The sequence below is a fragment of the Melozone crissalis genome, unplaced genomic scaffold (genome assembly GCF_028551555.1).
Source record: "Melozone crissalis strain CALT ecotype California unplaced genomic scaffold, PUWL_Pcris_2 ptg000042l_1, whole genome shotgun sequence".
NCBI classification, from domain to species: domain Eukaryota; kingdom Metazoa; phylum Chordata; class Aves; order Passeriformes; family Passerellidae; genus Melozone; species Melozone crissalis.
Window position 1 is genome coordinate 59,349,582 of NW_026535820.1, and position 23,909 is coordinate 59,373,490.

A 23,909-nucleotide genomic window follows, 5' to 3' on the forward strand; every position below is an offset into this window, starting at 1 on the left:
TACATAGACTTCCTTCAGCTACTTCATTTGACTTCACACAAGTTATATTAATTTTTTCCACACGCAGTTTGCCCCATAGATTATTTTTTGCTTAGGAGCTTCCTTAGCTCTCTACTGAGCTTTACACATTCAGGTACCTAATGAGAGTGGCTCTGTATGTTGTGCAAGACAATAAAGTATATGGTTGGAGCTGGACATATAACCCAGTTCTATGGGTTTGCCTGGTTATTTATGAAGTTTATCTATTGACTTAGGGAGGACATAAAAAGCTCAGTGTAAAACTGGGTTTAAATAGTAGCCTGTTGAAAAAACTTCGGGTTTTGTGGAACTAGGAATGAAGACACTTCTTCACCAGTCTCATCAAAAACGTTGCAAGTATTTTATCCCTTCTTGCTTGGCATGTTGTCCTGTTGGGGGTATCTACAGGGCAGGTATTTGGCATGTGATTCTCCCCCAAACTCTTGTTCCCTGTAACAGGTCTGTGGTACAGATTCAGAGAATGCTAGCAGTAAGTTCTCAAGGTTTCCTAGTTTACAATTTGTTATAGTTTAGGTACGCGAAATCCATGTGAAATTTTGAAAATATTCTTCCAACTGACCAAAAAAATAGAGAATTAGGGTACCATACAATGTTCTCTCAGGTACCCTCTGAACTTTCAGGCTATTTGATGATGGTGACTGCCGAATTTTTTTTTTTTTTTAATTTACGGCACATATTTAATATTTTCTGTCTTTAAGAAGACAGCCTTTGCATCTGATTCTGAAAATACATCCTTGTATTTTACTTTCACCTTTTCTCTTCTTGTCCTATTGCAGCTTTGACAAGCTTGTGCTACTGAGATGATGATAACTTCCTCGATTTCTTACCAAAAGAAAAAGGTATTTCTCTCAGCAGAGCCCTTACAGGCTACACATGTAAACAAGAGAAAAAAATTTTACTTGTCTTTAGGACACTAGCAGAGCCTGCAGTGGTTGGATAATTGACTATTGGAAGCCTTGAGACATTTCTTTTGTTTGAGGAGGTGATGGTGGCTGGAGCTCCTTGGTGGTGTATGAAAATAGCCCTGGACTTCAAGGAGCTTGTTGTTTGTGTTAAATGGTGCTCACATAAATGCATGGGAGTTGTTACTCTGCTTTTACTATACCAACTGCCTCCCAAGATGAATGGTCTGTACTGCCATAATGTTTAAAAGTATGATTATTAGTCTTTTCTGGTCTTAAATGATACCAAATCTATCCCCTGAAAATTACCTTGAAAATCCTGTTAGTACAAATGTTCTCATTTTCAAAGCCACCTCCTCAGGTTACAACTAAACCGAGCACCTGACTGGCAGCGCCACGGCTGCTGTAATGACACCTGCAGGTGTGGCCATGGGGATGTCCCTGTGCGCAATCCATTTTGCGTGGCTCCTACTGAGCTGCTTGCCTTCCCTTGTTGTTTGCGTGTATTTTCCTCACCACTCACAGAGGACACAGTCAGACTTTTAAATAATGTGACACTGCAGCTATAAATCTGTCAAAATTGCAAGGGCATAACAAAGAGTAGATCTGACCAATGGCACTGTTATCTTTTCCTTTGTATTTCCCTGGAATTCTAGCTGACAGTGGCCCTTAATACAAATTCGTTATTTGCAAGGAGCTCTGTTTAAGCTAGCAAATTATTGTGCCAATGTGTGACACTAACCATGCTGCAGAATAAAGAGCAGTGAAGTATTTATGATGCTAAAATAATTTCAGGTCATGTCTTTTTTTTTTTTTTTTTCCTTTTGTGTAGTTTTGCTTTTATTACTAGTGCTGAAATGGTTCTTGCAGCGCAAGTGAGAAAACCAGACTGAACCTCCTGTTTTTTTGTTGGGCTCCCAGCTGGAAATGCCTCCCTCGATTTTCCATTGATAAAAGTGTCACAAAGGGAATCCAGAGCAGAGGAATAGGCGGAAATAGAACAATGCAAAGTCTTGGACTTGAATCACAAAGAAAGTTAACTAATGTAGATACAGTACTGGACGAGCTGCTGCTCCTTTCATGACCAGGTTCATTTACCTGTGGTCTTAGCATTTGTGGCTGCCCTCAAAGCCGTGTAACAAATCAGCTATTTATTCTCTCTTTGCTGTGGAGGCTCTTTAAAAGGATATTGCAGAGCATTTTCTTCTCCCCCTTCCTATGGACTGCTTTATTTGACCTTCAAGAATTCAGAGTCTCAACAGGGGCTAGAAAACTCACATACAAGAATGCTTTTATTGTTAATCTATAAAATATATCTTTCACTAATAAAATAAAGATATGACATTTATAGAGCTCTGATAAGGAACATGGCAGTGGAAAAGGCCCAGGTCTCCTGCTGTTTAAATTAAGGGCAGCTGATTTTAGTGAGAGAAGAACCAGGCTTGTTAAATGTGCATTTTAACACGTGCACTCAGGTGTTCCTATAATGCTCAAAAAACTTCCAGGAGTATTTTGTGAGAATTGAGAAGTAACACCATAGAGAACTTTGTTCATTTAAGTGACTGAATGTAATTGATGCTCCTTCAGAGGTTTTTAAGAGGGAAGATTACTTTAGTTTCATTAATTAGGTGATTAAGTTCATACTTTTCGTAGACTTTCTTAGCATTGTATCACTAAAACAATGGCTTCTGTATCGCTGCTGTGTTTGACTGTCGTGTCAGGGTCAAAGAGCTGACATCATGACATTTGCCACAGTGTCCCTGTGGTCACCTCCTTGTCACGTGCTGTAGGCGAGGGTCTGCATGCAGTGGTGTGACCAAGGGGCTTGGAAGCCCCTGTGGAAGACAACTGGTGCAGGTCTGGTGCTGGGGGCAGCAGCGAGTGTGATGGTCTGTGACACACAAGCTCAGTCCTGAGTGAGGCAGTGACCTGCTTTGCTGCAGTGGGAGCAGCTGTGCTCAGCACCCCGTGCCAGTGCTCGGCACCCCAGACCAGATCTCAGCACCCTGTACCAGTCCTCAGCACCCCGTGCCAGTGCTCGGCACCCCGTGCCAGTGCTCGGCACCCTGTGCCAGTGCTCAGCACCCTATACCAGATCTCGGCACCCGGTGCCAGTGCTCGGCACCCCGTGCCAGTGCTCGGCACCCCAGACCAGATCTCAGCGCCCCGTGCCGGTGCTCAGCACCCTGTGCCAGTGCTCGGCACCCCAGACCAGATCTCAGCACCCTGTACCAGTCCTCAGCACCCTGTACCAGTGCTCAGCACCCCGTGCCAGTGCTCGGCACCCCGTGCCAGTGCTCGGCACTCTGTGCCAGTGCTCGGCACCCCAGACCAGATCTCAGCACCCCGTGCTGGTGCTCAGCACCCTGTGCCAGTGCTCGGCACCCCGTGCCGGTGCTCAGCACCCTGTACCAGTCCTCAGCACCCTGTACCAGTGCTCAGCACCCTGTGCCAGTGCTCGGCACCCTATACCAGATCTCGGCACCCGGTGCCAGTGCTCAGCACCCCGTGCCAGTGCTCAGCACCCCGTGCCAGTGCTCAGCACCCTGTGCCAGTGCTTGGCACCCTATACCAGATCTCGGCACCCCGTGCCAGTGCTCAGCGCCCCGTGCCAGTGCTCGGCACCCCGTGCCCGTGCTCAGCACCCCAGACCAGATCTCAGCACCCCGTGCCAGTGCTCAGCACCCCAGACCAGATCTCAGCACCCCGTGCCCGTGCTCAGCACCCCAGACCAGATCTCAGCACCCCGTGCCAGTGCTTGGCACCCCGCACCAGATCTCAGCACCCCATGCCAGTGCTCAGCACCCTGTACCAGTCCTCAGCACCCTGTGCAAGTGCTCAGCACACAGCTTGTTGCAGACCTGGATCTCTGGAGCTTTGCTAAGAAGCACTGTGGTTGTCCCCTGACATACCTTCCCATGTGAAAGGCTAAGCCCTCCTCTTGTCTTTCCCTCCTGTTCTTCTCCACTCCTTTTCCCTCTTCCCATAAGATCTTTCTTAAACCTGCCAAAATGAGAGGACCCACACACTGAAGTCTATTTTCTCGTTCTGATGCTTTATTGTGATGGAGTAACAAGAATGTGCACAGTTATTGAAGTATGGAATGATAATACAGCAGGAATGGGTTATGTAATGGGCAGATAAATGGAATATGCTTGGCTTATCTATATGTTATTCAAGGGTAAAAAGGAAAGTACACAGAATAGTGAGTGAACAAGAAGGAAGACTGGAAATGGTGTTTGGATTTATTGGACATTTCAAAGCTCTTCCTCTGACCCTGTAAATCAAAGCAGTTATATTTTATATTGGGTTTAGTTTTTTAAATTTAATTATTATTGGGCCACCCTTCCTTAAAGCCAAAAAAGGAAATGCAGCAGGCAAAAACACTTAAGGTTGAAAACCAAGTAAGAATAAATCATGGTGTGATACCTTAATAATGCTATTAAAAAATTGCTTTCCAGTGAAGCATACTGAAACCTAGGAGTAGTAACTGCTTTAAGTGATACAATTTGTCTAGCATTTTGACAATGTAGGAGTTTTTTCTTCTTGTCAGTGTAAGAGTCAGTAAAGTTGAGTTTCTTACTGCCTCCCCTCTGCCCAACATGCTATTCCCATGCAGAGATGGACTCTTCATGCCTGTGCCTTTTCATCATAGTGAGAATACATGAGAGATATGTACTCTGTATGAGTAAACAGAACAACCCAGGCCATTTATTTTCATCACTGTTTTGCATAATATGCATGCAAATACCGTATACAGCAGAGGAAGATGCTAAGAGCCAGTTCTTACTAGATCCTAAATGGGATACTAGTTGGTGAATGACTGCAAATAAAGCTACCCCACACTGTCCTTAAGAGACTCACTTTTGGAAAAGGCATGTTATCTGTAATAGTGGGCAGAGCATCCACTGAATCAGTGTTTTTGTTTAAGAAAAGGCTGCCAAACATTGAAGGCAGGAAAGCAGTATTGTTTTTTCATGTTCTTGGTGCCAAAGAAGCAAAAGAAGGTAACAGAAGAAAGGGGTAACATTCTGAAGGCATTTGGGGTTTTTTTCTGTTACAAAAAAAGAGATGTTTATAAGAAATGAGGGCAATTTAGTCGAGTGTTCTGCTTTGGACAATTGTAACACTAATAGGATGGAAGCAGTATAAGCAGTTGCTACAATTATAGCTGCAGTTACTAAGAGAAATCCATGTTCTGTTACTTGAATGAAGCATTCACCGTGTGGCTGAAAAGCACCAGTATCTTAAAGAGACAGGGAAGGGAAATTATCCTCTTTTTTGTTTTGTTTATTTTATTATCTTCATGTTTTTTTCAGAAAGTTTGTGCATGTGATTCATACAAGAGTTCAAATCCAGTCTTTCCTTTGCACCCAAAGCAATTTAAACAGTTAGAAAAAGAGAGTAAATGTGCATTTAAAAAGTATATATATGTATACATAAAAAAATGAAAGTATCTGCAAGCGAGTAAAATGGAACGATTGAGTTTGTATTCCCTGTAGCCCACTAAAACTTATGGGTCATGCAAAATTATTCAAAGGGTAATTTCCCTTCCATTTTCATCAGGTTTCTTAGTATTGTGAGCCATTATTTGCTTCCTTTCAGTGATGTGTCAACAAACATTACTTTTCTTTGTGTATGCAGCTGAATTTTATTCATTAGAGAGATTACAACACATGAACAGTTGTGCCTTTAGAGCACTGGCATTTAAACAGTTTATAAGGACTATGTTTATGCTTTGGATGGAGATCACTTGGTGCTGGTGTTAGTCAAATTAGGGCTGAAGTCATGGAAATCTTAACTTTTCGCCCACTTCATGTATCTTTGACAATTTAGCATGTATGGTGGGCAGTTTCCAAATGCAAACAGATGGTGTGCTCATGAACACCAGGACGCAGAAAGGTGTTATTAGTACTGGGTTTGTCTCTTTATAAATGAAGGATGCAGATCTATGGCTGGTAAAAATTTAGCATATTCCTCTCAAGCAAAGTTATGCCAACAAAGATGGAATGAGAATCTGTCTTCCTGGCCACTATTTTTAAACACAATGCTGGAAACTGCTCATGTAGTTGTCTCTGTTTGTGTGTTTCTGTGTTCCCTTACACTGTCTCTGTGGCAAAATGTGTTCTCTAGCCATCTTTTTTTAAATTTTTTTCCAGATGACAGAACACAGCTTTTCAGCACATCTCGGCCTCGTCCATCTTTAAACACCTCTTATTCCTGTTTTTCCCATTTTCCAGTTTTGAATATGAAAGTTACTTCTTGCATCCCTATTCTTCCAAATGTAGCAACAGGATAGGATGTCTTTACTCCTCTCCTTTCCTGCTTTCCCCATCCCTGTGGATTCATACATCCTGAGGAATTGCTTGAACTTAAGCTCAAGTTATGTCTTGCAAAAAGCCCAACAAAATAGTGTTAGTCACACCTGTATAATGCAGAATGATTGACAGAGTTAGTGCAGGCTGTGCTGGGATTTGCTGAGTGGCTACATGGATGCTTTGCAAATCCTGCTGTTCTGGCTTTGGACTTCCCAGTGCATAACACTGAACCAATTGGATGGCCTGTTCCCATTCAAAATGTCAAATTTGTGTTCTTAATTTCCAGTGAGGATGTAATGCGATAGCAAAATTGTTCTGTAAAGGGTCATACGCTGTTTTACTGTCAGTTTGTGAGGCTCAGACAGAAGGAAATGATCAAAACCACTCGATGCTCGTTATTTATTAATTGAGTTCTGGCAGAGCCTTGCTACATTCTGGCTTTTTGTTTGTTTCTTTGTTTACAAACAAAAAAAGACAAGCACAGTTCACAAAATAAACGAAAAGGGAAATTTGTTAACAAAGATTTCTGACAAGGAAGAAATGGGATTTGGGGGCATTTGAGTGGAGGTGCCTTGGAATACAGAGAGAGTAACTTGGCATTGTGTCACCCTCTCTGAGTGCTGCTCCTGAAAGAGAAGGATGCTTTAGAGAACAGCAGACCATGAATCTTCTGTGCTGGCACACTGGCTCACCAGAAAATACTTACCCTGGTAAGTTCTGTGGTGGGGATATTTTAAGTGCTTGCACTTTGCTGCTTGTATGGATTTACTTTCTTTTAAAAAAAAATCAAACTAGAAGGTCCAACTGTTTCTTTGCTTTTCTGCACCTCTGCCTTGTTTCTGTACATACCCAGGTAAAGAATAGTACATTGAAGTACAGTGTCTTTCTTTACTGACTGTGGTTTCTTGACTTCAGAAATCCCAAAACTACTTAGGGCTCAGTCTTCTGCAGTGAACCCTATGCAGACAGACCCTTCCATAGATGCTGTGGCCCATGTGGAGCTGTGTCAAAGCCTGGGGTGTGAAGTTTACATTGCTGAAAAGTCTGAAGATTCAGCTGCTGGCCTCCCACCCCCAAGATTAAAACTTAACCAAATATAGGTGATTTTTTTCACAGGGAGCTAAGAACACATCTCTTATCAGCATAATACTTCTTCCAAATTTTCCGACTTTGTCCAGAGCCTGAAGCCATTTTATATCTCAGTAAATTAGCAGAAGTAAATTTAACAGCCAGTGATACATATTTGTCTGGTCTCTCCAAAATCGCTGATTTTTTCCCTGAAACTTGTCCTCAAAATATCAGTCTGAGGCACATATCATAGGATTTTAAATGAAATATTTTAAAATATGCTTTATGTTAAGCATTTTCTATTAAAATACTCATTTACTTACTTGCCAGTTGTAAAAAGCTAAAACCAAGGCTTTTGAGGAAGAGGGTTGAATAGTCTTCAGTGTCATGGTTGCTGTGAGAAAACCAGCAGTTTTCTTTGAACTGCTGGTCTAAAGGTGTTGTGTTCAGCTGCAATTCTATACACCCTGTCCTTGAGATACCCAATTCTCTGCCTTTCACTTTCCTCTACTGCTGTTCTGTGGAATGGTAGAAAAAAATGGTGCAGGAGATCATTCTTTCCAGATCACTTAGATCTGCATTGTTTCAGCTCTCCTTTTCTTGTCTGCTTGACTTCACAAATGTTTCTTTCTTCCCTTTGGATTAGAGGTGGAACTTTAAAAACGCAAAATGCACAGTGAGACCTGCTGGACTTCTGCTCTGGCCCTGTCCTCATCAGCTGAGCCCCAGGGGTTCTGCAACTTACCCAGTAAACAAGAAGCCAGTGTCAGCTGCTGAAGCTCCTGCTGCTTTTCTCTGCTTTTACACCATCAGTGCTTTTTGGACAGTAGTGGTGCCCAGCAGGGGTCTCTTGCAGTTCCTCTTGTCTGGTTAAGTGGCTGTGGTGGCTTTTCTTGAACCATGGAAAAACCAGGACCTGGGAGGTGCTGCACAGTGTACCCATGTCTGCACAACTGCCTTGTTGAATTTGGCAGCATAACCAGTCAGGACACAGAACATGTTTGCTTATCTGGGTCGCCTGAAGAGAACAGGCAGGTCTAGGAGGTTGGTCAGGGCTACTGAAGGAACTTGCAGGCATGCAAGATTCCAGCTCTCCCTGGCTGGGAGCTGGCTTCCTGAAGCACTGCTAAAAATCCCCCTTGCTGTTCCTCTGTACTCAAATCAATCCCAGTTGAAGCTGGGAGTAATATTTGCATACCTCACTGGTTGTTCAGGCTAAATTAATATTTGTATAGCACACTGTGTTCCCCATATTGAAAGGACGACATGAGCACTGCTGTTTCTAGGCAGCTACATCCCGTGCTTGAATGTTGTAAATGTACTTAGCCAGGACAGACAAGACTCATTGCATTTGTTTAGAAAAACCCTGTCAGTGCCTTGGTATATGCGTGAATGCATTTTTTTTACATAGTTGATGTGTTTACTGTAAAGCTGAAGCTCTTCTCTGTTGGAATAGCCTTGTTTCCAAGGTTGGGGGTTGTGTTCATTTGCCATTTTTTATTCTGCTTGCCACTGCATTGCATACAGTATTTGGTAGGTTTTTTTCGGGGTTTTTCTCTGCTTATAGTGCATGCATAAATCCACTAGCAATGCTTTTTCTTAAGCTGAGAACATAAATAGAGTAGATTATTGTCTGGTAAAGCTGATTGGTATTCCTTAAATCTTGATCTCATCCCTTACTTATTCACACATCATCTGCACAGAAGATATTTCTGCTGTCTTCTGAACTCTGTTTCACACAGCCCAGAGATGTTAAAAAATAATAATTTTATAAATCTTTGCTATACCAAATTAAAACATTAAATGAAATCTGAGGGAAAAAATGAAATCTGAAAAAATAATTAATTCAAGCTAATAAATGTTCTGGTCATAAAAATTCTGCTGCAGTGTGTGAAAGAGGGTGATTTCTCCAAAGGTCCTGCTTGCAGAGCATCTGCTGGAGATGACAGCATCAGGAAAAATAGAACAAGCCGTGGCATCAGTGCGGTTGCATGGTTGGCATCGCAGCCTGAAGAGCAAAGCAGCGCCGTCTCCTGCAGGAAAACCTGGGCTTGTAGCTCTCAGCACACAGGATTCTGCTTGTTGTGTCACACTGCCATAAATCCTGAGCAGCTCCATTGAAATGGAGGGAATTACTCCAGATTTATGCCAGTTTCGGTGAAAAGAGGCTTTCTGCTGAATGGATCGGGGCAGCCACTCGCCAGGTGGAAGGGAAAAAAGTGACTCAGCTTTCAGCAGTTGTTGCTGATCACTGGCTTTTGCCAAGCACAGAGTCACAGGTTTCCTTTTTTATTTTTTCCCTTCTTCTTCTCCCTGCCCCCTCTATTTTTTTTCTGTGTGAGTGCTTTGCGTGCTGCACAGAAAAGAGGACTCAGTTTCTGAGGGAAGAAGGGATCCTGTGGCAGGATGAACCAGCCCGAGTCCTTGCTGTGAGCAAGGAACTTGTGGAGGGGCAGATCACCCTTGCTAGAAGCATTTGGCTCCTCATTTCAGAGTGTGGAGTATTGGCTTCTGCTTCTCGCCCTCAGGAGACAAACGTTTGTAGGAGGGAGTTCCGTGTGTGGCTGGCCTCGTATTTCTGTGTGCATGGCAATACCCAGCTAAGGACAGTGAGAGCAGCTCCTTCCACGGGGCACACACAGCAGCAAAGCCTGCAGCAGAGCAGAGGGAGCTGCAGCTGGGGGCTTCTTACTTTCCCCCCATCTTCAGCTTCTTACTTTCCCCCCATCTGCAGTCACCCTGCTCTGCCTCCCCAGCAAGCTCACAAGCCAGCAGCTGTGACCATTGCCTGCACCCAAAAAAAAGAAGCTAGGAGGGGGGGAAAACATGTAGTTAGGTGCTAGGGCCATGTGCTAGTTGAGTAAATATTGGGGTTTATTTTGGACGGCCCAATAAGTGTACTCCGAGTTTAGAAATGGTGTTAAATTACTGCAACGAAAAATGGGATTTAAAATCTCTAAACGGAGAAGACAATAGCATACTGTAGATCTCTGAAATACATGGGTTGTTGAACTGAAGCTCCCTGAATGTTTCAGCCCATCTGTCTTGATAGTTTCTGTGTCTTAATCACGGATTTCATGAAGTGTCTAATTTTCTTTTTTTAGCTTTCTGTCTTCCTCTTGTACAAAAGTTAAGACAGGGAAATCATCTGAGCTGGATTTACTTTTGCATTCGAGAGAAAAGCAGTCTATAAAAAGAAGTGAGTGGTATGTGTGCTGGGAAACCAAGTTTGTCTGCTTTGGGTTTGGGGAGCAAGATTTTCCCACCCTCAGCTCTGCTACTGGGGTGGTTATTGGGACAGCTGGGGAGTGCAAGTAGAGGTGCTTACCCTGTGAGTACCAGTGCTTTTAATGGGCTGGCTCTGGTCCATGGATATCCAAACACTGTAGACTGGCTCTGCTGAAGTCACTGGCAAAATTCCTTTGCTGTCCCTCCCACTGCTGCCACTGTTCCTGGCAGCTGTCAGGATGCACAGGCAAGTCCCTGAGCCCTCTTGCACCTCGGGAAGTCTGCAACAACTCTTCTGAACTGGAGAATTGCTTCCGATTCATAGTGCAGGGTGAAAAACACAAGCCAACCAACAGAAACATCCTCCCCAAAAGTCAGAGCATTTTAATTGATCCCTCAGGAGGGTCATTGAAGAAGGGTTGTGCATCTCCAGATCCTTCCTCTGTGAATCCATCACATAGAGCCTACTCAGTTTCTAGCAAGAGTGGAAATTTTTGCCTCTGCCCTGCACAGAGCACAGATAAGGCCATGTATATTTGCAGTGTGTACTTCTGTAGTATGCAGAAGATGCTGACTGACATTAATTAGGAGTGGGAGGTGTGAAAGTGTAAAAATAAAATTCCTTTCTGTCAGGTTTACTATTAGAAGTGAAGTACATGGTGTGACACCGAGTGCATGTGAGCATGCACGTGTGTCCGCGTGTGAGTGTGTGTGGAGTGGAGGGTGTGTACTCAGTATTTAGAACAATAGTGGGAGTGAAGCATTGCAGGTTGGAACATCTGTAAAAGTCTGCGATTACAACCTTTTTCTTGGGAGCTCCTCATTGAAATATGCTTAAAAATGCTTTCTTTGCCATTGCCAGTTCAAAATGCCGTGCTAAAAAGCACACAGTGCCAGAGATTGCAACTTGTGTCAGTTCAGCTGCCTCTGCCTGGCTTTGTGCTGCTACAGTGACTGTTGTGAGAAGCAATCAGAAGTACAATATTTTTGGTAAACTTTAGCAAGGGCAATACTTTGAAAATAAGTGTATCTTTATTTGACAAGCTCCAGTATTGCTCTGGTTAGTAATAGTTATTAATTCCTTCTCTGTGTGTGTACTAAAAATCAGAAGCAAAAAAGTGAATTCTGCTTTGTTAATGGTTCAATAAGTGTGTTGTTGAATGTGCCTGGCTTTCTCTTACCAAATAAATGGACAATCATTTGTGTAATTTAAAAAGCATATTCTTTGGATCTTAACTGCCTTAGAATATCTGAGCTTGAGAACTATTGTGTATGAAATTTCTTCAGTATCTGTTTTATGTGGGTGATAGTGCCAGAGGGTTATCTGTGGAGCTTTTAATAGCTGTCTGACTGTCCATCTGCTCTATGTGACTGTTTATATTTATCCTTTATACGAGAAAGTTCAAAACATGGGCACTCTGTCAGCCTGATTCATCTGTCACTGAAGTGGGTAGCACTGACTGAAGACCTCCTCCCCAGTGCTTGAGACCTTTCTATGCAGAACTGCAAGACTGTGTTTGGTCTTCATTGATTATAGCTAAAGGATAAATCTTTTCCTGTTACACCTCTGAAATTATGTGTGTTGCGCCAGTTTTTGCTTGTATAAGTAAGCTGCTTTAAAGTGAACCCCTTTTTATTAATATTACCTAGTGACTCGATGGAAATGAGTTGCTAATCTCTTCACTTCCTAGCAGAATTTTTCTCTGTTGACAAACTGACCATTTGCTGAGGGAGAGGGTAGGAGTACCACCTCAACTCTCCAGATCTGCAGGATACTGATAGTACATGGTACAGGCACTGAGAGTTGTGGCTGCTTGTGCTGGGCCTGTGATTGAGATACAGAGCTGTTACTACGGCCTTCTGGTTAAGTATCATTTTATGCCCATTACTGAATGTAGATTTAATGTTTTGGACATTCAGTTAAGATACTCTCATCCTCCTAGAAGGGAAGCACCAAAGCTGACGCCATTTTGCACTGGCCTCACCAACATTGGTGCTGTTGCTTTATCATCATGATATAGAACTGGCTCAACACCCCCAAAACCAGACAAAACAAGCAAAAAAGCCCCGAACACCTACCCAAAAAACTCATTCCTGGCTGGCTGATGCTGATCCTTGCCCTTACAGGCTGATATTTTGGGTGAGGTGTCACATGTTGCTGAGAAGGGACACGTGGCTTCAGCTAGGAGAGATTGCTGACCGTGGGAACGTGGAGCTAAGGGTAGTGCTGGTGGATATTTTCCAGCCAGCTTTGGTATCAAGTTTACAGAGTGCATGTGGTACAGCACTTCACATGCTGTGTCACAAAGACAGGAGTTCAGAGGTTTCTCCAAATGTGTGCCAAAGGCCCCTCTTAGTAAACTGAGCTGCTCGTGGTTTGTGTAGAGGGTGTCTGGGCTTGTTGGAAAATGCTCCCTACACTGTCCCTGGCCATGGGCACATCTGGTCTGCCACAGCTTGGGAGATGTGCATGGGGAGGTGTTTACATCAGCTACAGAAGCACCAAGACCAATTCACAGGTACACAAATACTGAGGTTTCCCCTTGAGAAGAAAGATGCTGTAGTTTGGTTAGGAAAACCACAAGGAGGTTGATTTGTTAGTATAACTTACTTGTGTTTGAAAGGGTTAAGCAGAAATAAGTTCATGGTTGAAGCTGCAGTGGTGGGTACAGAATGCATGGCATATCTGGTGTCAAAGAAGTTGTTTGTAGTCACATATGTGTAGATAAAAATATATTGAGTTTTCAGCAGTGTTTTTTCTTCCTGGCTGGAATTGTGATGTTACTAGTAATTAATGACAACTGGGTTTCATGACTGTATTTTCTTGCTGTATGCCTCAAGTCAGTGAAGTGAGGAAATGTATGTGAACTGTGAAGAAAAAAGAAAGGGAAAAAAAAGGAGGAGGGCAGAGTAAAACCACCATGTTTGAAATCATCATCAGACTGTTTCTGTGTTTAAGGTCTGGTCAAGTAGTGTTCTTGGGAGAATTAATCAGAGCTTAAAGAGTTCAATGCATATTCAATGTCCTCTAGGATGAGACCTCTACTGATTGAAGAACTATTTGGTCTTTGAGACTGTATCTATAAATATATTTTCCTTCTTGGGGACTGTAACTGCTGAAGTTAAACCTACCAATATTTTGGGTTAGACCAACCTACAGGGTTTGATCTTCATGCACAAAAAGGCCACTTTACACTCTTGAGACAAGTAATATGATCTTGAACCAGGCTAAAATCATACAGTTCATTTTGCCTTCTTCCTCTTTTCATACTGATTAATATATTATGCTGTCTAAGCATAAAATACACAAGTAAAATATGTGTGGGAAAACACTGTGTAGGTATATAGCCTTCAGTGATTGGGTAGCTATTTGTAAGCTTGAATTAATTAGTTGGGCTGACATGCAATCCGTTCAGCTTTGTGGGGGCTGGACAGTTTGTGGGCAAGCAGGAGGGAAATCCTTTGAGGGATGTGTCACTGTAGGACATTCTATACTAAAGTTTTTTTTGGAGGGGGTGGGGAAAGAAAAGTACTATTAGAATATCTGCATTTGATCCTCCCTGACATGAACATAGTTTAAAACCAGAGCCTGTGTTCTGAATGATTCTTTAGTTGTCATCATGTTTTTCAAAACTGTGTTGTAAAAAAGCTCCATCATTAAATTATTTTTAACACAATGCGTAGAGACAGTGCTTGAAATAGTTTGTAATCAGCTAGACCAAGTCCTGAAGTCCTGGATGGTGCTTTTCTGTAACTGCTTATAGAAGAAAACAGTGTTTGCACAGTTCAAATGCCTTTCATGTCAGCACTGATCAGATTTGTTTGCAGTCTATGAAAACAGAACATTAGATTTCACCTCAAAGCTATTCTAAGAAAACTTTTTAATAATCATTGATTTTATTTCAGAAACATGGCAGTACTGAAAATGTTACCATAGCTATAGCCATGAAGTTAGAACAGAACTGCTATTATTTTTGGAGTGTGTCTAAATCAGTAATTTTTCAAGTGGAAAGGTTGGCAGAATTTCATTGTGCTTGTCAAAGTCAAAGTTACTAGCTTCCTTCCAATTCCTACAGTTTTACTGATGTGTTTGGTAAAAGCAGAACACAGAAATGCAGGATACACTTCCAGAGCCCACCATGCAGAGAGCCTGCATGCAGCACATCAAAACCAGCCTGAATTCTCTCAGGCTTCCCTGTATCTGTCCTGGCTGATTTATTATTTTGTGATATATTATATTAAAACTATACTAAAAGAATAGAAGAAAGGATTTCATCAGAAGGCTAGCAAGGAAAGGAAAAGAATGATGATAAAATCTTGTAACTGACCAGAGAGTCTGAGACAGGTGGACTGTGATTGGCCATTAATTAAAAACCACCACATGAGACCAATCAAAGATGCACCTGTTGCATTCCACAGCAGCAGATAATTATTGTTTACATTTAGTTTCTGAGGCCTCTCAGCTTCTCAGGAGAAAAAATCCTAGCAAAAGGATTTTTCATAAAGTATGTCTATGACAGTGTGGTGCCTCCACCGCTCAGATTGCAGTCGAGTCCCAGGGTAGGCTCATGGCCCAAAGGGCAGCATGCCAGAGAGCTAGGCTGGATCTCCCAAGTCCCACCCAAGGAGTCTTGACACTGCATCATCCTTCCTCTCTTCTGCAGTTTAAAGACCTGTTTAATACTGAGCAATGGTTGTGAGTGTGCTTTTTAATGCCATCGACTTGCATGAGTGAACCTCTGGGAAAGGGTGCTGTGAAGCTGCCAACACAACTTGTCCAGGAAGTTTTCTTTACTGAGGAATGTTAAAGTGGCATTTAAGTTTTCTTTTTGCTGGGATGTTTTTTTTTTGCTGTGTGCATCAGTGATGCTTGGGTGGATGTGTTCCTTTTTCAGATTGAGATTTGGAGTTGTGCTTTTCATTCTTCACTTGCACTTAAATAGTAAACCAATGTTTCATAACACCAGTGCTTTCAAATTCTGATAACTGAAGTGTCCTAATGATTATTTATTGGGGGTAGAGGTTTATCATTGTATTATCTTTGGGCTAAATTGGAAGGATAGTGCTTCAAGCCTTTTTTAACACAAAAAAATTATAATAACTTGACATTCCACAGTATACATAAATTGATGAAAGTCAAAAGATCATTTGCTTGGAGGCTGTAAATAATGATCTCATTTGTTATTATGTGGTCTGCACAGGCTACTCTCAAGACATGTAGGATTTTTTCCTTTCTAATGTTTCTACATCAGGATGATAGAGATGAATACTCCATAGATATGAGGCCATCTGGTTCTTCCAATTACCCAAAGAATTTAAATTTACCAGAAAAAAAAGTAATGTATTATGCCTTTCTAAATGTAGCTCTTTTTCCATGATTGAAAATTGAATCACTTATTTATGGAAAACTCTGATATTCTGTAGTTTCCTTTGTTCCAACTTGAATATTCTTAGGAAAAGTAAACCCTTGATTTCTTCATGTAAATTTTGTGGGATTTTTTGAAATTTTTCTTCTTTTGCTGTCATTTTCGGATCCAGATGTTATCCGACAATACAAACCAAAAAAAGGTATTAGTGACCTCTTTTGTTCCTCAGATTATAGCAAAAATAAAGATCGTAAAATAAACATCTTAAAATGCCTTAGAATGAAAGGAAGGCAGTGTAAAAGAAAGTTAGCCTGCTGGGAAGAACAATTTAAGAAAGAAATTTGAAGCACTTCAGTTATAAATCCCAAGCTTAATAAAGCTCTTTGTGGTTGGATTTTGTCTTGAAATTGTATTTCTAGTTTGGAGCCTTCCACTGGCACAATGTCTTCTAAGAAGGTTTGGTGTGTGTTTTGGGTTAGTATGAGTGGTTTCAGTTGCTGAAGCAGTTGCAGGAGGCACATTAGGGGCAATTCAGACCTCGCTGTGAAGCTGTACAGCGATCTCAGTGAGTGAATATCTATGCAATGATCTTGGTGCCACTAGTAAAAAGAGTGATATTAATAACAATGAGAAGAAGAGGGACCAGCAGTTGATAGGATGACAGTTTCTGTTTGCCAGCCAAGTAAATGTGTCAGAAGGTCACCAAAGAGTATCTATGGCAACCAAGAGAGGAGGATGGCTCTGCTGGATCAGTGTTGCTTGTTGGGTAAAACCCCAGGCAGGGAACTGGGATATGACCTGATTAGGACTATGCTACTAGCTGAAAATGATAGTATTTGTCAGCCACAGTCTTCAAAAATCAGTGAGAAGCAGAAGGAAAAAATTGGTGGAAAGCAGAAAAAACAAGGACCAAGAAAATTTGTCTGATATCTTTCCAATTAAAAAACTCAGACTGTTCAGTACACATGAAAACGTGATAAGCCTGATCTCTGGAGAAGAGAAAGTTACCTGTCATTTTTGATAGGAATGTTCTTACTCTACAATGTCTTATTTTTTCTTTAAATTTACTTTCTTAAAGAAGTAGGTTTTGTCAGGAATCCTACAAACCAACACCAGACTTGCCATTGGGCTATAAATTTTGTCAACTGACATTTCTTGTATGGTTTTAAAAACTAAAAATAAATGAAAAATCACCAAGCCTTTTAAGCCTTTGATGGAAATCCAGCAGCTTAAATATTGTTGAAATCCAGTCTGTGGGGTGAGTTAACTGAATTCCCAGTGTAGCAGCACTATTAAAGCAACTGTCTTAGATAATAAATGGCAATATGCTCTATGACTCACTTGAGGGGTCATTATTTTTGGCTGGCCTGAAAGACAGTCTTGTTTGCTGGGCTGCAGTCAGGAAGGTTTCAGCCTGTTCCATGTGTGTGATCAAAGTGGAACACTGAAAGAGTGAGGGCAAGTTTCCTCAGAGACTACTTGGGATGCAGGCTGGGGAGAGGAGATGGATTCCCCTCCCTGTTTCCCCAAAGCTGTTTCTTTGGCCTGTAACCCACAGCATTAAAAGCTGCTGTGAAAGTGCTATATGTTCCTTTCCCTTCACCACCCTCCATTTTGTACTGCAACAGGGAAGCCTAAGGAGTAGTACTGCATGTGGTACTTCAGGATCTGAAGGGCAATGGAATTACATTATGGAGGGAATTAATAATCTCTGGCATACATTGTAATTTGCTTTCTCTTAATGAACATGCACGTAAATAATGTAGTAAAGATCTGCACACAGAATGTTAAAAATCTGCAGTTTGCCTGGATGTTCTCTTTTTTATAATTTATAACTCAAAGCTTTGCATCTGAAGCACTCCTTGCTGCTGAGATGGTCCTCTCTAGTGTGACCCCATGCCCTGATCCTTAGTTTGCTCAGAGCCAGCCTCAGACCAGCTGCCTTGTGAGCACTGCTGCTCCTCTCCAAGCCTCGTTTCAGTTTTCGTGTTCCTACGTTTTGTCAGGTGCCAGCTGGCACCGCAGCTGCGCTGGTGGCACTCAGAGGAGCCCGGGGTCACTGTGAGCCCAGCTGGGCACTGGCTGCTGCAGGGGTGGCACCAGCAGCCACAGGGAAACTGGGAGGTGTTTGTCACCTTGCTCTTGAGGTGATTCCACCGCATACTCATTGGGCAATGTGAAGAGACTTCTAGTTCTTCTGTATCTCTGCCAAGCAGAACATTACTACAGAGCATCACCATTCAGCTAGAATAAAGGGAAATAAAGGGTGAAAAATGTTTGCAGGATCACAGAACTGTTGACTCTTTCAAACCCCTACAAAAGTAAATGATTGAACAAGGCTACAGCTTAGGTTCAGCTGTGGATGTTCAGCTCAAGCTGTAATTTTCTATTCTGAGATAAACTCTGGTTATTGTTTAATGAAATAGAAAGTCAAGGCTTTAAATTGCAAGCAATTCAGATGTTTTTCTTCCACAAGATTGTGTAGCATTTTTTGTTTTGTCTTCTGTCTTGTGTGAATATCCAAAAGTTTACTGTGGTAAGTCCAAGCAGCAGAGAAGTGGCGTGGTTTGTTCTGGCACGAAAAGCACAGCCAGGTAGTGTTTCTCAAGGTTCAGAAAGCCTGAAAGGAGGGGAGAAGTAAGTCAGACTGATGAGTTTGAAATAATTTCTCACTGGTGCTATCTGTATCCATGCTTTCAGTGTCAATGTAAAGCATTTCAATGGTGATTTTTAAAAGCCCAACAGATTCTGTTCCTCTTAGTACACAAAAACTGCCCTAGAATTTTCCTTGTTATCTGCTTGTGGATCCTGTTTTGTTGGCAGCACGGTACAAGCTATAGCTGGCACCCGCATGATGCAATGCTAGGCTTTGTGTAAAAATACACTGGAGCGTATGTGGGCAGGGCCCACAGTAGCCTCTGCAGTTGCTCTATTTGTAGCACGGCTCCTTCATCTTTTGCATGTTCCTGTATGTGATATTTGGGCAGATTTTAACAAGCTTGGCTTAGGGTCTGAAATAACAACCAGCATCGTATCAAAGCACTTAGTGTATCATGAAAGGAACATGCTTATACAGCAGGAATATTTATAGCTGGCCCTTCTGACTGATGTGAGGGAAAGGTATTCTGAAAGTATTTGAAATAGCTACAGATTTTTCTACTGTGTCAAAATGCAGTGCTTAGAAATCTCACCATGAAAGCCCATATTGATTAAAAACAGCTTTCCCCCCCAGTTTCTGGGGATACTTGTGACTTGAAGGCCATTATGACCAGTTGCTTTCACACTGTGTTGTTGTTGGACTATAAAGAAGAGTCTAGAGGTATGGTATGTTCACCATGATCTGGTGCAGGGTGTCTACCCTTAGTAATGGCATGAAGTGTTTTATGGAAGACAGATTAAGTGTTTTAGCAGATACATAGTGTGAAACCCATGCAATGTCACCAACCTCATCTTCTCCTAATTGGGACAAAACCATTTCAAGAAGTAACCTGGGTTTTCTCGTACCTAAGCACTTGAAAGATTAGGGAAAATGAAAATGGATTTTATTCCTCCTAAGTTGAAAAGAGCCATTGGAAATGTTTTTAGACAGGCAAACTATAGATTCAAAAATATGTGTAGTAAATTTATCCCAAACAAGACATGTTTATTTCCTCACTCATTTGTTTCAGAGACACTTTAAAGTTTTGCTTGTTTTCTGAGATCATAAGTTGCAGACATCAGAGAGGAGAAAGCAGAACACTAATAGCAGTGATAGCAGAAACACCACTTATATGCTTATTAAATAAAAACTGTTTTGCTTCCAAGTTCTTAAGTGCTATACTTTATTAATCTGGTTTGCTCAACCTCTATTTTTACATCATTTGTTCTGCTCAAAAATTGCAAAGAAATTTTTTGTGAGAACATTTTTTTGGTTTAGATAATAACTTTTTTTTTGGTTGCTTTTGTTCAACACATAAAACAAAACATTTTTAGATTGAGGGTTAGCCCTCATTAATTGGAGTTTCAGGAAGCAGAAAATGGGAATGCTATCAGAGTATCTTCAAATAAATCATGATTAATTGCATGCAGAAATACTCTGACTTATTTGTGTATGCTTAACAAGCCTTTACTACTACAGCTTCTGCTGTTCAAGAATAAAACTGAGAGTATGTAGCATCAGTATCTGTTTGAATGTACCCCTGGTCCTGCTTTCACTGCTAGAAAGCACATGCCCTGGTTCTGCTGCAGTCTGTTGTTGGCAGCTCTAAAGAGCTGTCGATGAGAGCAGACTGGATTCTGAAACTGGGCATCCTCTGTGTACAACATGGATGCAGATCTTCCTTTTCAGAATCAGTGAGCATCAGTCTTTTTTGACAGAGGATTCTGCTGTGTTCGCTTTCGATTCCCTGCTGAGTGCCATTTTCCCTGCTTTCTCTTTAAAAAATTGCCTTTTCCAATCCCCTACCTGTTGCACAAAGGTTCTTGCAACATTATTTGGCCATATGTGGGCTTTTCAATGCCATTAGAGCAGCCTGCATGATACATCTTTCTGTGCTGTTGAAGCTGGTTGTAGTATTTCTGTCTGTGCCCTGCCACACTTGGGACTTTGGAGGCCCAGCTATTTTGCAAGGCAAATTTCTTTCCTGCTCACTGCTGCCAGTGTGCAGTTCTGGTTTGCCTGAGGTCTTTCCTTTCAAAAGTCACTCTTGCCATGTTGGCAGGTGGAAGATGCCCATTTGATGGGGAGGGAGAGGATAAAGGGTCAAAAGAGTAATTTTCTTTTTCTTTCTAAAATGCTTTAAGCTGCTATCACTGAAGTGATGCAACACACTTGCTGTATCAGCTGTTGGTTAAGCTGCTACACCACTTTACTGTTCATCAGGTTCATCAGTGTGTTCAGCATTTGGTGATGAAGGTTATCCAGAGAAAGGAGATTGCAATTTGTGGAGATGCACTCATGGAAGTGGTGGCCAGAGGAGCTCAACTCCCTAGCCTCAACAGAAAATGCATCCACAGAGAACAGTTCCCAGGGCTCTGATTTGTAGGGTTTTTCTTTAACCAAGGTTAAGTCAGAAAGCACAGCTGCCTTCTACTGCTTTGTCGTACTTCACAGCTAAGGAAGGAGAAAAGTTTTCCTCTTAACAGCTTGATGTAGTCAAGATCCAAAAAGCCCCAAATTCTCTGTAGTTGTGTTGTTGCTGCCAACTTGCAGACTCATTTGGGGGCATTATGTTTGATCAGTCTGTGCTTCTTTTCCTTACGCTGTGGGGCTTAAATCCCTTCTGCTTTTGCATGGAAAGCTTCTTGTGGGAGTCAGCAGGGTTTAGTTTACTATGCTCCATTCTGAGCAGCACAGCCTGAAGACCTCCTAGGATTATATTGATAAAGGTGCCTTCTTCCTGAAATCATGTAATATAGTGAGGTTCTGTGAGTCCAGTACTTGGCTGGATGAGATAGGGTGTGAAACCATCTGTTCGGAGGTTTTTTGGTTTTTTTGGGTTTTTTTCTGATTCCAATTAGTTTTTATAAACTTGACTGTGCCTTTGATGATATTTTTCATGTCGTTCCTTCTAAAGGAAGTAAAGGCAAAGGCAATGCTTTGATCTGTTATAGTTCCATAGATTCCTATAAAGGTTTTGCGAGTTTTTGGTATTAGGGAAAAAAAAAAATCTTAGAGCCTGTTTTAAAAAACAGATTATCAGCCTAGGGAAGGAACAGTGGGATGGTTACCAGTGATGAGAAGATAAATAGGAAAGCTGAGTAACATGGGAAGGAGCCACATGTTGAGGCTTGGGTTGGGAAGACAGTGTAGGTGGGAGCTGGAGCATCAGTGAAGTGTGTACAAGGTAACTGAAAACGTCAGATAGGAAAGAGTGAGAGGGGAGAGAGTAGAAAGCAAGTGTATTGGAAGATGCTGGTGCTGGATTTGAGAAGCAGGAGTCTCTGTTGTTGTATATAATATTTCAGTCGTGTAAAAGACTGGAGTTTATCCTTGTTGATGTGCTAATAAGAGCTCAGGGATTTATATCTTACCTGTCTGGAAACTGAGTAGCTGCATAGTGAAGAGATCTGCCACAGCAGACATAAACCAGTTGTTGGTTGTTGGAAAGGTCTCACCTTCTGTGCCTCCTGTGCAGTCAAGGGACTTGTAAAGCAGTGTGAGCATTCTGTGTTGTATGCAACTCCTGTTCTAACCCTTGTCCTGTGCTATTCTTTTGAGTTTTCTTAAGCTTAACTAGCTAATGCTTCAGTGGCAAAATACAATTGCTATCATCCATGTTGCTAGGAAAAAGGATGGTATTTTTAGGTGTGTTTAAGGGTATCCAGTGGTGAGGTGCTTCAGGATAAAGGTTTAATTCTCAGTTTATTCCTCCTCACTTGTGCTCATGCAGATTGCCTTTCAGTAACACAGAAGAAATAATGACCAGTTCTTTCACTCTTTCCTGCATTATTTCTTAAATCGACAAATTGGCTATCTAGAAACACATTTTGAGAGAAAAAGATTATTTTTCTTGAATTTTTTGTAATATCTAAGGTAATAGAGTAATTAAGAAATTACTCTAGTAATTAAGAAATAGATTTTTCATAAGTATACTGTACTTCTTTTGTGCCACACATACATCTCTTTCCAACTTTAATCATCTAGCAACTTTTTATGTATTCAAGCTTAATTTAATATTAGTTGCAGGCTTTTACATAGTTATGCTAATCTTAGTTCTTTTCAAAAGAAGAGCAAAATTACAGAAACAACTCTTGTGAGATACAAACTCCTAGATGATGATACCAATTTGCTTTTCACAGCTAGACACAATAAATTACTTTTCATTGCAGGTGAAATGAGCTGCACTGATATGTTTCTTCTTCTATAGAACACACTTGGGTTCTGGGACAGGGATGAAGAGCTAGCAGTCATGAAACTGAAGCAGCATTTAAGTTTTTATTTAATATCATATTTATCTGCTTGAAAATCTGTATGGAAAGCTGTATGGACAAGTTATTTTCCTGTTGCCTTTTAATTTCCTGTTACCTGTGAGGAATTTGCTCTTAACTTTGTGATGAACTCGGAACCCTACAGGCATTGCTTCTTCAAAAATTCCTTGTGTGAAAAAAAGAGTGTCTCTGTGTAGAAAACAAGAAAAAGAAATCTCTTGAGTCAACTACATTTTTGATAAGGCAGATTATATTTTTTTTATGGCCTGATTCAGTATTAGATCATTGCAGTCTCATGCCTTCTTAATTTCATTTATCAGTGGACTTATTTCAGCATCAACCTGGTACAAGGGATGGCAGAATTAGCCTTTCTGTGTGTAATTATTCTTTAGTATGCAAGGGTTAAGAAGTACCTTCTGGAGGCCAGCAGTACTGCCCTATTAAATGTGCTGCAAATGTGATTTGAGGCTTTGAACACTGAACTTTAAGTACTTTGAACAAAATTTTGAAAGTTTTTTTTTTTTCTTTTACTGCAAATACACCAAGGATGTGATGTAGGAGAAAGGGTCTAATGCCCTTAGCCTGTAATGAGCCCCACAGAGGCAAATCTTACCTTGCTATTTACTCCAAAGCCAGGGAGTTTGCCTTGTGGTGTGAGATATATAAGAGTAGGCCCTATCAGAAAAACACAGTTATTAACTACCTTGCCCTAACCTGAAATAAAAACTCCTTCTTTAAGGTGCTGTCTTCTCTGATGTCATGCTTTTATTGACTTCTTGTGTTAAAGACATCCACACTGTATCTCTGTATTTATAGGGAGAAGTCAGAGGCACTAAATATCCACTGTGTGTATCTGACAGTAGAAGAGACAGGAGGTTGCCTGTCCTTCAGGCAACCTACAGCCTGCAAAATCAAGTGTTTTAAAAGCCCACATTTTAAATGGCCAAATCAGTTTTTGCCCTTAGAGGTGCTGCAGGATGTGTAGCTACAGTGTATGTATGTGCAAGATTCAGCGTTTAATTTGTGTTTTAGAAATCTCATATTATTTCCCCGCTGGTGCTAGTCTTGTCTGTGCTTCA

The 23,909-nt window shown here is 41.4% G+C and overlaps 1 protein-coding gene across 5 annotated transcripts in view; it reads left to right on the top strand.

Moving 5' to 3' along the window:
* Positions 1-23,909, top strand: part of ATXN1 (ataxin 1) — a 160,151-nt gene that overhangs the window by 16,834 nt on the left and 119,408 nt on the right. The window contains exon 3 of one of the 5 annotated variants that reach the window (XM_054285415.1): positions 816-878. The exons of the other annotated variants lie outside the window; for them this stretch is intronic. The gene's annotated coding sequence lies outside the window, so the exon portion shown is untranslated. The remainder of the gene's footprint in view (positions 1-815; positions 879-23,909) is intronic. 5 annotated transcript variants of the gene reach the window in all.